The sequence below is a fragment of the Strongylocentrotus purpuratus genome, unplaced genomic scaffold (genome assembly GCF_000002235.5).
Source record: "Strongylocentrotus purpuratus isolate Spur 01 unplaced genomic scaffold, Spur_5.0 spur5_scaffold_9, whole genome shotgun sequence".
Taxonomy (NCBI): domain Eukaryota; kingdom Metazoa; phylum Echinodermata; class Echinoidea; order Camarodonta; family Strongylocentrotidae; genus Strongylocentrotus; species Strongylocentrotus purpuratus.
The window spans coordinates 8,867,391-8,881,986 of NW_022145615.1; positions in this window are offsets into that span (position 1 = coordinate 8,867,391).

The window sequence follows — 14,596 nt, forward strand, 5'->3', positions numbered from 1 at the left end:
GCCAAGTTTCTTCCTCTCTATCCAGTTTCACAAACATTAAATGAGAGGAAATTTCATTTGTCCATCTTTTGAGTAATCGATACCATATTCATGTGCATCACAATGTTTCTTGTTGAAGGTTTAATATCGTTTAAAGCCGAGACGATCAGTTCTACCTACTCTTTTATTCCAAATAGCTTTTTTCTGTTTTTTCTTGGTGAATCTTATTTATTTTATAGTTTATAATTGATTTATTAAAATGAATTCGTTCTTGGTTAAGTGCCTTATCAATACATCAATAACGAAAACTTCTCAAGATTAACGCTTGCTAACTTTAGCGATTGAACAACGATGATGTGAGACCTCAAAATACATGTAAGCTCTGACGGTCCTTAAAAATGGACGCACAAATCGAATTAATTATTGAGTATGATCTAATTACAACACGACGTCAAATCTACCTCTGAGAAAGTGTTAAGAAAAACAAAATTGAGCGTGTTCAGGTTAGCCAGACCTTTTTCGAGTGTTTTTCTTTCTATTCCGGTTTCGATGGTCTTCACGCTTCACGTGCAGGGAATGGCATTCCCCATCGGAGACTTGAAATGTTTTCTTATCATTTGGCCATCACGGGGACATGTCAAGTTAGCTGCCGCGTGCATTATGATAATTTCCCTCCCCTTTCAAGCCTGTTCTAACTCTGTACTATTATTGGCGATTTATGGGGCTGCACTTGCAAAAAGGGAGTTGATTTTGTGTTTTAGGAAACGGTAGGCTATATCGAATCGGGATTTTTTTTTGGTTTAAATATTCATGTTGAAGCCACAGTCTGCTATGGAAGGGAGTGTAATGAATTTTTAAAACGTTTCAGTCGCTTCAGAATATTTCTTTTTTTAAACGTACACAAAATAAATCATCTATATACATATCATGTAGCCCTCTCATGTAACTATTTCATTCACGTAAAATGAAAAAATATATATAAAAGTGCCGATCATATTGATTTTTCGGATGATTAATCAAACAGTTCATTTTGTAAAGTAATAAAGAGAGATTTACGTTTGTGATTTGTGATCTTTGCTTGTTTTATTGTTTTAGATGTTTCAGTTGTAGAATATCAGTTATAACCATTCACTCAAGAGAGATTATTCTATTGATGTTCACTAAAGTAAACAGAAAGAAGGTGCCTCATATATTCAGTTCGGTACATTACTTCGACCCCTTGAGACCTCGCGCTAGCACGTTTAAACTTTTCGCTGGGCTTCAAATGCCATTTGTTTTGCCACACTTCAACACAGTGATTTTTCAAGGCAGCTGCATTTTTGGAAAGAAATCCATACAAAGCCAGCGAAAACAGTACAGCATTGCGGTGGTCCGCCCTTCCAAAAATACAATCGATGACGTATATCCGAGTCCCCAGTCCCCTAGATAAAAACTTCAAATCGAATTATAATGGTAATAGGATGAATATAGTATATATTGTTGTTATTTCAATCGAAATAACAGGCTCAAAATAGATACATTGTTTTGTGTTCTTTTGAAAGAAAGTACGTTAACATCGATTTTGTTTCTTCAAAATTCAGGTTTATATTAAAGAAAAAAAAGTAACAACTGTGATTAATGTTATACCTATGCCTTACGCCTTGATGAGTATCTTCATATTTCATTTCCATTTTCATTATTACAAGTGGTTGTCATGGTTACATAGAGTTGTGGTTTATGCCATATTTATCACACCTTATGAGGGAGACGTCATTGTTTTGAAAACCTGACAATTACGAATGAATTGATCATATTTTCTAGTGTAGACGAATTTATTCATGTTTACTCTGCTAGCATTTGATAAATATTAAAACTGACTGCTTTTAAGTTTGACTACTAATGATAGTCTTAAGTGTTCCTGGAATATTGCCATGGAGATGGAAAGTAGCCAAAGATAACGTCATGGGAATGATTGTAGATTCTATTACACGAAATAGTGTAAAGAAGTCCGCATCAACCAACTTCTAAACAACTTTTTATCGGATAGAATACACTGCCTAAATCACAAATAAAAAGGGTGAAGAAAATTTATTATACAAGAGTTGTGAGATTTTCCCACTTTTTTGTTTATTTGATTTGGGGTGTAATTGAGTTTGATCATTATGTAAGATAACTTTCTTTGTGGCAGAATCAAAAAGCTACAAGATTGTGCTCGGTGGAAAAACTAGAAAAATTGCTAGCCAAACCTCAAGTGAAAAAAAGGTGAATCGCGTTGGAAAGACTTCGTGTTTAGACAGTAAAGTCAGGTTTTCCTCTAAATCCCTAAGATTGATCATCTATGCACTCTGTGTCCATTTTACTCTGAATCAGTCATTCTCCCTGGACGTGACGTGTGTCCCACAGTCACTTCCTCACTGCCCCCACGGACCGAGTATTACCGTGCATTCACCTGAATCCGTCTGAATCGCTTGGAGATTCTAAACATACATCATTCTTACCAAGATGTACAGAAAATGTGTGTAGCTTTAAGGAGGTTTTAATAATAATACTGGGTGAATGTTCCCCGGCAAATATCAGCGCTGTGGAAACACGCTTTCTAGGTCGACCCTCTTCCATTTTCGTCTTTTATTGAGGGCGTAGACGTGCAAAGCCGTACGGATCAAACCTAGATATCTCTCCTCCATTACCGCATATTTGGCTAACTACTAATACCGGACGCAGACACACGACTCGATTGCGATGTCGGAGGTTGTAGACGTCTTTGGGGGACTTTAGGGGCTTGCATACCGTCCTCCCTCCCTTCCCGGACACATTGGAGGGTGAAGATGAAGGCGTGATTACCCCGCCCCTCTGGAAAGATTTTGCCCGATGACACCCTGTCGCATGCATAGATATCCTTTTCCTATAAATTGTCACGTCACATTGACTTCAATGTTAGCGTGACCTTTCTAGAAGTGAACCAAATGAACCAATGCTTCTGTGTAGAAGCACTTCTTGTTTGATCCAGTTCAGTGTACCTTGGCATAAAGAAATGGTCACTTGACACGGCATTGATTTGTAAACCAGTTGCAAAGGGGTTATGGGTCATGTTGCATAAAAATTATCATTGATGGTAACTACCATGGTAACATTGCTGAACAGCCAATCAAAATCAGGTATTCCATGGAAGTTACCATTGATGGCAAAGCTACCATCGATGATAAGTTTTGTGCAAGAGGACCCTGGTGGGAGTATACGTTGGTTCCTCCTTGCGTTTCATAAAGCAACTCGAAGAGTTCTTCACTAGCATGATGCATTATGTGTATCATGTCTTGGTACATGGGTGGACCATGCTGTCGGTACACCTCCTGGCTCCACATTAGGCGGAATTAGGTAACGTCCATGCTGATATAAAAGCATTATCAACTTTGTTCGAAGATACAACATATTAGTGTTATTCCCCCACCATCTATATATATATATATATATATATATATCTCTCTCTGTATGTATATATCTCCCTCTCTCTCTTTTTTGTCTTTCTCTTTTTTTCTGTCTCTCCCCGATTCTCCGTCTCTCATGGAAAGTGGGCCGGGTTAAAGGTAAAGACCAGTATTGGCAACGCCCCAATTTCAAAAAATGAAATGGAAGCTCTCATTACCAATCATGTGAAAGAATATGTTTTGACTAATACATGATGATAAAAAATTTGCCGGGAAACCGCCTACTAATTCATATATTTGGTAAATTTATTTCTCTCATGGTCTGGTGAGAGAGATAGGGTAGTCCCATATACATCTTTCTGTGTATAGTGCTTGTAACTTTACGAAGAATGAGCCAAATTTCTTATCATTTTGATGATTCCAGAACCTTGCAGATGCTAGATGCTAGATGATCGACCTTTTCTGATCGATTCCACAACGTTTCTTTCACAATGCAATCGCATGACCATTACTGGTCTTTACCTTTAAGGATATATATTGACACTTGAATCACGCTCACGTAATTAAAGTGGTAATTGAAAATATTCCTTTATTGTGAAATAATAATCGATGACAGACACTAGAATATTAGCCTTCAATTAAATTTGTTGTGATGTTCAAGTTTGCCATTCATTTTCTAAAACTAATTTAGATTCTTTTACTGACTTAACGCCGCGTTGTGTAGACTTGAGTTAAAAAAGAAGAAAAAAGTTTAGACTTTTAAAAGAAAGTAGCTGGCAGTACCTGTTTTTATTAAGCTACAATATTGTAATATGACTTGAATATTCACTTATATACATGTATTCTATAATTTGTTTTCGTGCCACTCCTTCGCACTTTACTTGAGCGCACTCTGGCTACCCATTACACACACCCCAGTGACCAACCCCTGGCGAACCACCGCATCCACCCAGGATGACGTAATTGCACCACCCACTACCGAACCATCGCACAAACCCCACACACCGTTTGCAAACTAGCCCACATACCCTTTGGCGAATCGTCGCACCCGCCCCTTTCAGCCAGCCAAACGCGCACACCCCTGATAACCCAGCGAGCCTACCCCTGGCGATCCATGGCACCCACCTGGGCAGGAGACATAGCACGCTATCTACTGAGAGAAATCACATCGACTCCGAGTTGATGATGTCACAGGGCCCCCTGATGACGTCAATCCATTGGCGGGAAGAAGCGATGAATGAATTAAAGAGATTTTACTTATTTACAGCCGAGTTTCATCACGGCATGGTGCAAAAACAAACTTAACGCAATGTTCATTTCGTAATGATACCCATGGTAGGCTGTGGGGGATGCGTAATGATTTTTCCAATTAGGCGCACCCTATGCGTTATCATTATCACCTTCCTAAAATTTGATTTTAATATGAGTATGACATACGATGAGCCTTAATATTTCTAGAAGGATATACCAAAGCCATGTTATTTTGCCCTGTATCTAGACGACCCCTTAAGATGAACTTGGCAGCGAAATAGAGGAAATTGGTCTAGGGAGGAGATGACGAGAAGATTCAGATGGTCTTGAGAGGGCCTTTAATGTCACATTAGCAAACTTTGGCATATCCGTAAGGGATGCTCATATTATTACAGACACCACACTGGGTCCCCAGACGAGGGAAATAAAGGATGGGACAGTAGAGCGTGAGGCCTTGGCGATGCACAGATTTGCGACGAACTTAGCCCCCGCCAAATTATGTTTGCTTTCGCTCGAATTCGAGGCGGATTTTTTCCCCGTCCGCTATGATGAATACTTTCATTGAATATTTTTGCATCCGGCCAGAGTTTTAGATATAGCGCAGTACCCAACAAGTCAATGGCTGATGCGTGCTGGAAAATGCTGAACCTTCTTTTTTCTTCTTTTTTCCATTTGCCCTCCATCTCTTTCTCCCTCATGTCGATGGCTTGTTTGTGTATAGTGACATTTTGGGTGGTGACAGCCAAAGAGATGCTTTTACTGTCATCGGCTCGAATCCAAATGTCACGAATGTCATCATGATAAAAATGAATACACTAGTGTACATAAACACTACATTATGTGGGTTGGTGCACACCCACGTGCGCTGTATGTTGCGCTTTTTAAGTGTGGGATACCACGTGCCATCCCTTCAATTGTTGTAATAAACATTCATTAAAGAAAGGCTTCATAAAGCCAATTAAGTGCCATTTTTGTCTTTATTAAGATACTGTCATTGACAATTTATAGCTCTCTAATAGCCTTCTTCCGGGCAGCGGAGGATACATAAGAAGCCATACAATCAACAAGATATGACTCAAGTCTGTGCAGGTTTAATATCTAACTTAGATCTTTAACACCCCCTTAAATGTTAACCTTTAAATAAGCATCTCTAGATCTTGGTATGGGGGTATAACGGCCTAAATTGGATGAAGTATATGAATGAGATCCATACCTTCTTCTCTGTCGTGTTTCAGAGATAATTTTTCATTTTCAACTGAGGAAGTTATCGAACAAACTCCATATACACGCAAACTCTCAAACGATTATTATGATTGTTAAACACTAAATTTGGAAGAGTGAAAATGAATGCAATAACTATACATCTTCGAACAAACTCTTAATGTACACGTTTCTTACACACAATTATTTCCTCATTACTTTGAGGAGATAGAATGATTAATTACTCGCTGCCATATGGTATTTTGTGTAGCAATATCTGTTATCCCATTAGTGATTTTGCATTACATATTTCCATCTGTCACAAGTTATTAAATGTAATACCTTATGAGAGATTAGGGGAGAGAGAGAGAGACCGACAGTGTTGATAGCATTGGTCATGGGTGCTGTGACGACACTGGCTTCCATTAATACGCGTCAGTGGAATTTTTTTATCACATCACACAAGTTTGATCTTTAAATAATTTTAAACTTGAAACTTGATATGTTGATTCAATGTTAAAAGTCCAAAAATATATATCACATACCATTGTACGTGTATTGAAATACCCCAATTTTTGTTTACACTGGTACTCAAAACGCGGATGAAAAAATAGGTCACTGTACAGCCCTACTCCGGATGAAACTTCCCAAATGCTTTCCATTGCAAGATATGCAATAGTTAGTTACAGGAAATACCAAGTAGGGCATTTACAAGCTTTCTTTTTATCCACCCGGAATTGAATTTACTATCTGTCAACCATGCCATATATTATGTTAACTCTGAAGATCACAGGGCGTTGAGTTCTCAAACAATCGAATATATCTAATAGCAAAGAAATTAGATCTATTCGATCGTTTCTTTAATTTAGGGTAACATGTTATGCAGCATAAAAACATAAGTAAACTAAAATGTATCATTCCATTTTGCTTTTTAGCCGGTTTTTGTATAGGTGCGGCCAATTTCCCTTGGCGCTTATAAGGAAAAACTTACAAAGGCAGAGTGTGTGTGCAATTTGCTTTGAGAGCTTCTTTTTAAAACACAACACCAACTCCACTCTTCTAACTATTGAAACTCAATAAAAGTGTATTTTGTTCTGCATGCTAATTGTGATATGGAATTAATTTAGATATTGAATAGAGTTCTCTCTCCTCGTGTTATGATGCGTAACCTATCTTTCAAAAAGCATCGAAAAATCGGCAACGCTTGGGCTAGCACCGGTGAGTTAGCTTGATTAATTTCATTTATTATGCATTAGCTCGCCATTGTGCATATCATTAGCACCATGATGAATTGCCAATTTGATCAATCAATTGGTAATGCATGTCTCAGGCCGCAATGAGGTGTACACGAGGGCGATTGTTTTGGTGTAGATTACGAGGCTGCTGAGGTGATTGTCACGGACAATCTTTGCCTGCTTTCAAATCATGATTAAGCACTGAAGCAGGTTGATGAATATCGTGTTGACTAATTATGACACCATGCAGAACAATGCAGGATTGGAATGGAAAGAGAGAGAGAGAGAGAGAGAGAGAGAGAGATACAGATCGATAGAGAGGGAAAGAGAGGTGATCGACATTATGAAGGAGAAAAGGAAGATAAAGAAAGCATATGTATTTTGTGTTCTGTATACAGGGTACTCTCTACAGTGCATACAAACTGCCTTGCAAGAGAGCCCTGTAAAAATGCATATAAGCATAAGCAGATACGACGAACTATATGTAACAGATACCATGAAATCTGAAAGCAGTAAGAATATAAAGATGACATTTTGTTTAATAATTTTCAGATGAGGTCGACTAATAATCATGCGACGCTTGACCCTGTAGATGGCGAAAACAATATGTACGGAAGATATTAGTAATGGCTGTTTATTTTTAAAGTAAATTATATTAATTGCATATTTTGAGGAAAAATGAAACTACAAAAAACATTTTGTTACGATATACGGCATGTATCAAAAGGAGTATATTCGACCATTTTTTTCCAGTGTGACATTGATATATTTTTTTCCACGTTGGAATTAAAGTTCAATATGAGAAATGACGCTTCTCACAATACGTCGTATTGTAACCAAGTAAGAAACTGCTTTTGATGACTATCCTTTTATAGAGATTGAGTTCTGCTCCGTTAATTTTTGTTTAAATGTTTACCCTATTATCCTTATTATCGCCTCCCTTCTAATAATATTCAGTGACCTATGTAGCGCACAGTCGCACACACATATCTGTCTCTTTAAGCTGTGCTCTATAAAGCACCGAAACAGTTGAGAGTTATTTCTATACGAGGCGAGAAAACCACTTTTATATCCTGTTTTTCTTCACGCCCTGATGCCACGCAGGGCCGATTCCAAATGTCACGATATTTGTTGTCGTTATTTTGTTTGGTATTTTTGCCGCAAAGCCGATGCGAATACAAAAAGAGAAATAAATATAGCTTCTTGACAGTAAATCCCAAACGCATATTAATCATACATGGTTGGACGAATGTCTACAAAGTATGCAATTCTTTAGAGGACCAGAATGAATTGTAAGGAGAGACGCTCATTTTTTTCTTTAAGTTTCTTTGGATATCAAAGCGCCGATACATGTCTATGGGCATGTATAAAAAGGTGATTCTATTTCTTTTCCGAGTAGAAATTTTGTGCAGCCTCTCGTATTCAGTTTGTGTAATAAACGCATAACTCTTGAAATCAGGGTTGTTCGCGTTTCAATGTCTAAACTTATAGGACAGTTGAATGGAATGATAAATTTCATTTGTCAAAAGGAGGATTGTCTATTTACATCTCGTGTGCAAGTTGTGTAAATAAGTTTCATAAATCCTTCATCTGTTTCTTTTCGCACCCGTGCGTGGTACACTGTTACATTGGTTTTGTTATTTCGAATCGTCAAGGCATCGTTATTCTACCTATTTTTCTGAACTACAGACTATTAAGTAAATTATCCAACAAGGTATAATATTTCACATACCTTTAATTATCGAGATAGTTTGTCAGTTTCTCTCTACAATTCGTATAGCTTGCTCAATTATTGTATAAGAACTTTCATAGCTTTAGGCCTTTGTGTATTGCAAAACAAATATACCTCACTATCTGTGTAATGTTTGTCTAATGGCATGCCATGCGATATGTACACTATCAGGGATTATATATGTTTTGACTGGTATTATTTACTACTTTAAAATAGGTGTATATGCTCATCCGCAACATGAAGCGAAAGCGAGACTCGGATGAGTCCATAATACATTTGCGGGGTATATCACATGGATAGAACCTTTCCATCGAATTTCTGAAAAATGCAATAAAATTCTTTCCTTTCCCCGTATTCTTAAGATCGATTTCAGTAATTAAAATATCCATACTCAATGCCAACGTATGAAGATACGAATATGTATTTTTCTTGAATCAGGATATAATTGAAAAATAATACTATAAACAAGATGACATTAATGTTCGGATGGAAAATGTACAGGCAGGGGATCCAGGATTCCATTTAAAAAAGGAGAAAAATAAATCGTGTATTGCCTTTCATAACTAACGATTCCAAGAAGGTAAATTACGGAAGAAGAAAAGCAAGGAGAGAGAGAGAGAGAGAGAGAGAGAGAGAGAGCAGAGAGGGAGATAGAGAGAGAGAGAGAGATGACATGAGAGAAAGGTTGGGGGGGGAGAAAATCCGAGAAATGCACAATCATCTAGAAATTACCTTTTTTTATAATTGGCCTACACTCTCGTCCCCCTAAAGATTGAACGACAATTTCGAGGTATTTTCTGAAGGCCTACAAATATTTGCATCCCCGAAGATTCATGCTATCCACCCCCATTCCCATGTGTTCACTCATAATGCATTTGGTTATTTATTCCATATGTCAAAGCTATGCTATTATTTCTAACCACATTGCATTACGCGCGCGGCTCACTGTGCATGTACATTGTAATGTGAAAATTATACATGCATGCTGAATTAAATTTATGGCGACATATGGTAATGCTACAATTTACGATGTTGATAAAGAAATATGATAACCCCAAAAAACGAATATTCTCAGTCTATCAAAGTAATCAAACCTGCTATAACTGACTCGATAAATGCATTTCCGTACCGTTTTAACCCTCACTTCTAGATGTAAATCATAGAGAGTACACTCTATGCACTGAGATGCAAATAAGTGTCTCCGTTGTTTATATTGTCAATTTGTCATCATGTACCGTGTGTATTTCTGTCTTAGTCGTATAAGAACAGCAGTGCCTTAAAGCCCGTATCAGAGATTTGTAAGCCCTTATTAAAACTTATCTCAGAATTTATCTGAAGCAGCAAGATGAGTTTTAATATGAAAGTCTGTGCAAAATATCAGACTCCGTTGTTTTCTTTCTGGAGTGGAGATTGAAGCCCTCTTTTGTAAACAATAAATGGGGTAAATAAAACACTGCCAATTGCAACATTCTAAATCGAAAATTAAAAATGACTGTAATTTTGCTATTAATGGATATTATGCCACCATGCGCTTTAAGTAAAGTTTTCAAGAATGTGTTTATGTTTTTTTTTAAAACATTTTGGCCCTCTTACAAGTTTTGACATTTTCACTTTGCAAATCACCCACAGTGCCCGTTATAGCGCATACACGGTAGTGCTATAGAGTGAGTACTGTAACAGTGTAATAGGGGGAGGGGTGGGATGACATTCGAAGGCCCCAACCACTGTCAGATTTTGTTCAAAAATGAAAATCCTGCGATTGAACATACATTTAGATACAAACATTATTTGTTTAATCCCCCAATGAAGTTTATGAATTTCTAGTCGTCCCTGTACAGAACCTCATTTAACCGTGCATTTCCCATTTACATGTATTCTCACGATTGAAAGATTCACCATTGTATTTTGCTGGGAAAGAATATGAATGTCAATAAAAACCCTACATACCGTCACGCTTTCTTTTCATGTGATGGCCTCTAAATAGAAATATCTGTGTCAATAGAACGGGTGGGTGATCTTTTAAGTCAATATTTGATGAAAGGAGATTTTGGGGTTAAACATGTTCAAAGGGGATATTTTGTGTGCTTTTTTTTTTTTTTTTACCCATGCATGTATTTTCTAAATCCCAGCTGTACAATTCAAGTCTGTACGTGATATACATGGTAATATTGCTGGAATTTTTGTATGGTGTTCTATTTGACGGCTAGAAAATTGTTGTATGATTTTTTTTTGTTTTGTTGTTTACTTGAAGGATAATCAGAAAAGTTTGAATCCTGACCCAGAAATCATGACCTGACACTATGTAATTATTGTTATATCAAGTCACCACACAAGCTTATTAATAATAGCATATCTAGTCAATTTCATTACCATTGCTATTTTGTACTTGTGTTGATAAATTCTTTATTGTTTTTAAAATGTTATCATATATCCCAATGGGGGTTAGTGAGTTAATAATAAGCATTAAAATTTCTTATATTTGTAATTGCATTTGAATGAGTTAACAGTTCGAAGAAAATTATTGTGATATTTGAAGACAGTATATTACCGTTTACTGACACTGATACTGTACTTGAAAAGATGTTCAAACTGACTGGACTGTCTATTTTATCGGCTACAGCTTTCTAGACCAACAATACAGGTCTAGCGAACCTTCTGAAAAGCCAAAAGGCCCCCTCGGATTAAGTGCCCACGACACCGATAGTCCGCGAGACTGACATTTATTTTGGGCCTTCCATCAACGGTTTTCATGGTTCACCAGACCTATATTTTCGGTCTCGTGGGCTGTAGGTCTACTGTGATGTCCAAATCCTATCTCGTGTTCCATTTATTCTAGTCTACAATTTCTCCCACAATAAGATTTCATGTCATTCTCTTGATCATACCTTGTATTATCTTGCTATCAACCTATAGATAACCTTACATCCAAGTTGAGAGTATGTTAACGCTTCAACTCAGTCGGTTGCGGTGGGATATGTTGTCAGACACACAGCAATTTCTTTGATTAATCACTGTGGTTGTATGCAGAGGTTTCTAATCTTACCTTATTTTGTTTCATCTTTGTTTTTGTTTCTCTAGGAATCTGTGTGTTCAGTGATCCTCAAATCCATGATCAGCGCTTCCACACTCGGGCTTTTGTTCCTCATAATAATGTATCACACAAGAGAAATCCAGGTAAGAGTCCTTTTATTTTCATTCTTATTTTCGTTTTCTATAAAAGGCGGAGCAAGTGAACTCGTTGCACGCGAGAGGTAATTTCGATTGTCTTATTAGTATGCCTACGCCAATCAAGACTTGGACGGTAATTAGCACGATTAGCAGCTACTCAACCAGTATCTATTGTATGTGAACTATTCAACTTGCTCTCACTTTGATCGGTGTTACTTTAATTATTTTCTGACGCATTTCCACGTCATTTCCGTTCCTTATGAAGCGCCATTTGCTTGACGCATGTGTCTGTGAGTGATTCCGCCTTTGACGTGCTGTGTGGGAGGGGCATGTACAAAACTGGATAAAAATGTACATTGCGCCTAAATGCTGGCGTATGGGCCAATACATTTCACAAGGTTTATTTGCTAGCGCATTTAATAAGGCAATATAAACCTGACGTCACACGTAGCTGACATTACAGGTGGGCCAAGACAAACCTGCCTTCAATTGCTTTATTCCATTCAATTTCTGTAATTCTAAAATCAGATGATCATAAATTATGGTGAACCGAGAAATCTTTTACATGATTACATGATTTTGCTTAACTTGCTAAAATCGTTAGGTTCATTAATTTTGGATGGGCTGAAGAGTTTTACACTACGTCTAATCATGGAACTAATTCAACCCAGTAAATTGGGTTTAAAATTAGACTAGAGTTTGTACGTTTTCAGCAATATCGGTCATTTACTGTTGGTATATATAAGAGCAATGGTGTGTATGTGCGTGACTGCGTGTGTGTATCGTATAACGCACGAATGGATTTTGTTAATCATTTTTACCTTTAAAATTCCGTTAATATTCTTTACATGAGTTTTCAAATATAAAAGATTTTTGTTGTTGTATAAGATTGAAGGGAAAATGGGTCAGCGTGAAATATTGTTTGGTATTTATAAAGCCACCTACGATTATGTGTAATGTTTGCACACCTCCTCTTGTAATAGAGGTGGATCTGCCGTTTTAGTGCAATTGAATTAATTGCTCATAAACTAGATGCCCCATAAATCCCAATTAATTATCCAAAGTTGACTTTCATGCGTAACGTACAACTAACCTGGTTGACTAAACGATCTGGTAGCGACCTGGGAAAATCGTGTGACTAGAATATCGTTCGAAGATTTCGTAGAAAAATGCTATGCATGCACGAAATGTTTATTCAAGATATACATGAATTGAAACTAGAAAGGCGCCATTTTTATGACGTTCTCGACTTGTTGACAGTCATTGCATTCTCAGCATAGTGAGAATAGATGCATTCGAGTTTTCTCTTATTTTTTTTATCAACAATTTGTGCATTTTGTTAAAAGCCGAGTCGATAAAATAACATTAAAACACGATCGAACAAATTTAAGAAAAAACCAACTCAAGGACAGTTTCTATGCCGTGTTTAATGTACCATAAATATAATGTTTGGATCGGTACGTAATAAATCATATTCGCACATTTCAACGGGAGACGAAAACAAAGCTTGAGATTACCTTAGCTTGACATTTCAAAGGTCTTTTCAATTTTTGTTGTGAAAGACGAGAGAAAAAAAAACATCATCACAACGGATGTCACCTGTAGATAGTTAAAGGTTTGGCATTGGCTCGTTCTTTGACGGGTCACATAGTATATCTGGCAGTCTGTGAAGAAAGCGTGACTGTATTTCCTATTGATGTGCAGTTTATCGAATCCGAAGACAAACAGATGCACAGACATTCATCAAACAGCAACCAAACCTCGATCTTCTTCCCTTTAAGAGGGCCTCGGCTCCGATAATGATATACCCTATCCCACCGTCAGAGGCCGTGTTGGACCACGGATGGCTCTTCTTCATACGATTTACATACGACAAGAGGGTTCTTGAAACGAAACGCGCTGGTGGTTTACCAAGTATATTTTGCTTCCATATTGATTCTGAAGAAGAACGACAACATGCTGCATGGTGGGGAATTCGGTTTGTGATGGAAATTTGTGATGACATGTATAATCGCCGAGAGGTCGATTCTGCTTTGGAAACCTAAAAGCGTACCAATTAACGTCAAAGAGCATTTTCCTCGAAGAATTTCGACTTATCAATGCCTTTGTTTTATCCTCCCCACCCTCCCGCTGTTCGCTACTCCCCCTTCTCTCTCTCTCTCTCTGTCTCTCTATCTATAATTCTCTTTCTCTCTCTCTCTCTCTCTCTATCTATAATTCTCTTTCTCTCTCTCTCTCTCTCTATCTATAATTCTCTTTCTCTCTCTCTCTCTCTCTCTCTCTCTCTCTCTCTAACACACACACCCAAACACTCTTTTCTTCCTCTTCTCTCTCATGTGCATGTTTTCTTGTTTGCTTCTTATTTCTCTTTCTAACACGCACACACGCACACCCCAACATACACTCAAACATTTTTTTCTCTCCTCCTTCTCTCTCATATCATTTGCTTCGTAATTACCTTTTCTCTCTCTCCGTCTTTCATTGTACATTTATATCAGTATTTGTCTTTGTCTTTTTGTTCTATACAATCGCCCTTTATTTTATCTCCCATAGCTTACACGCACAATCATAAACCACCAGTGTCTACGTCCTCTACTAAAGCTCCCACGCCTCCCCCTTTACTGCCACTC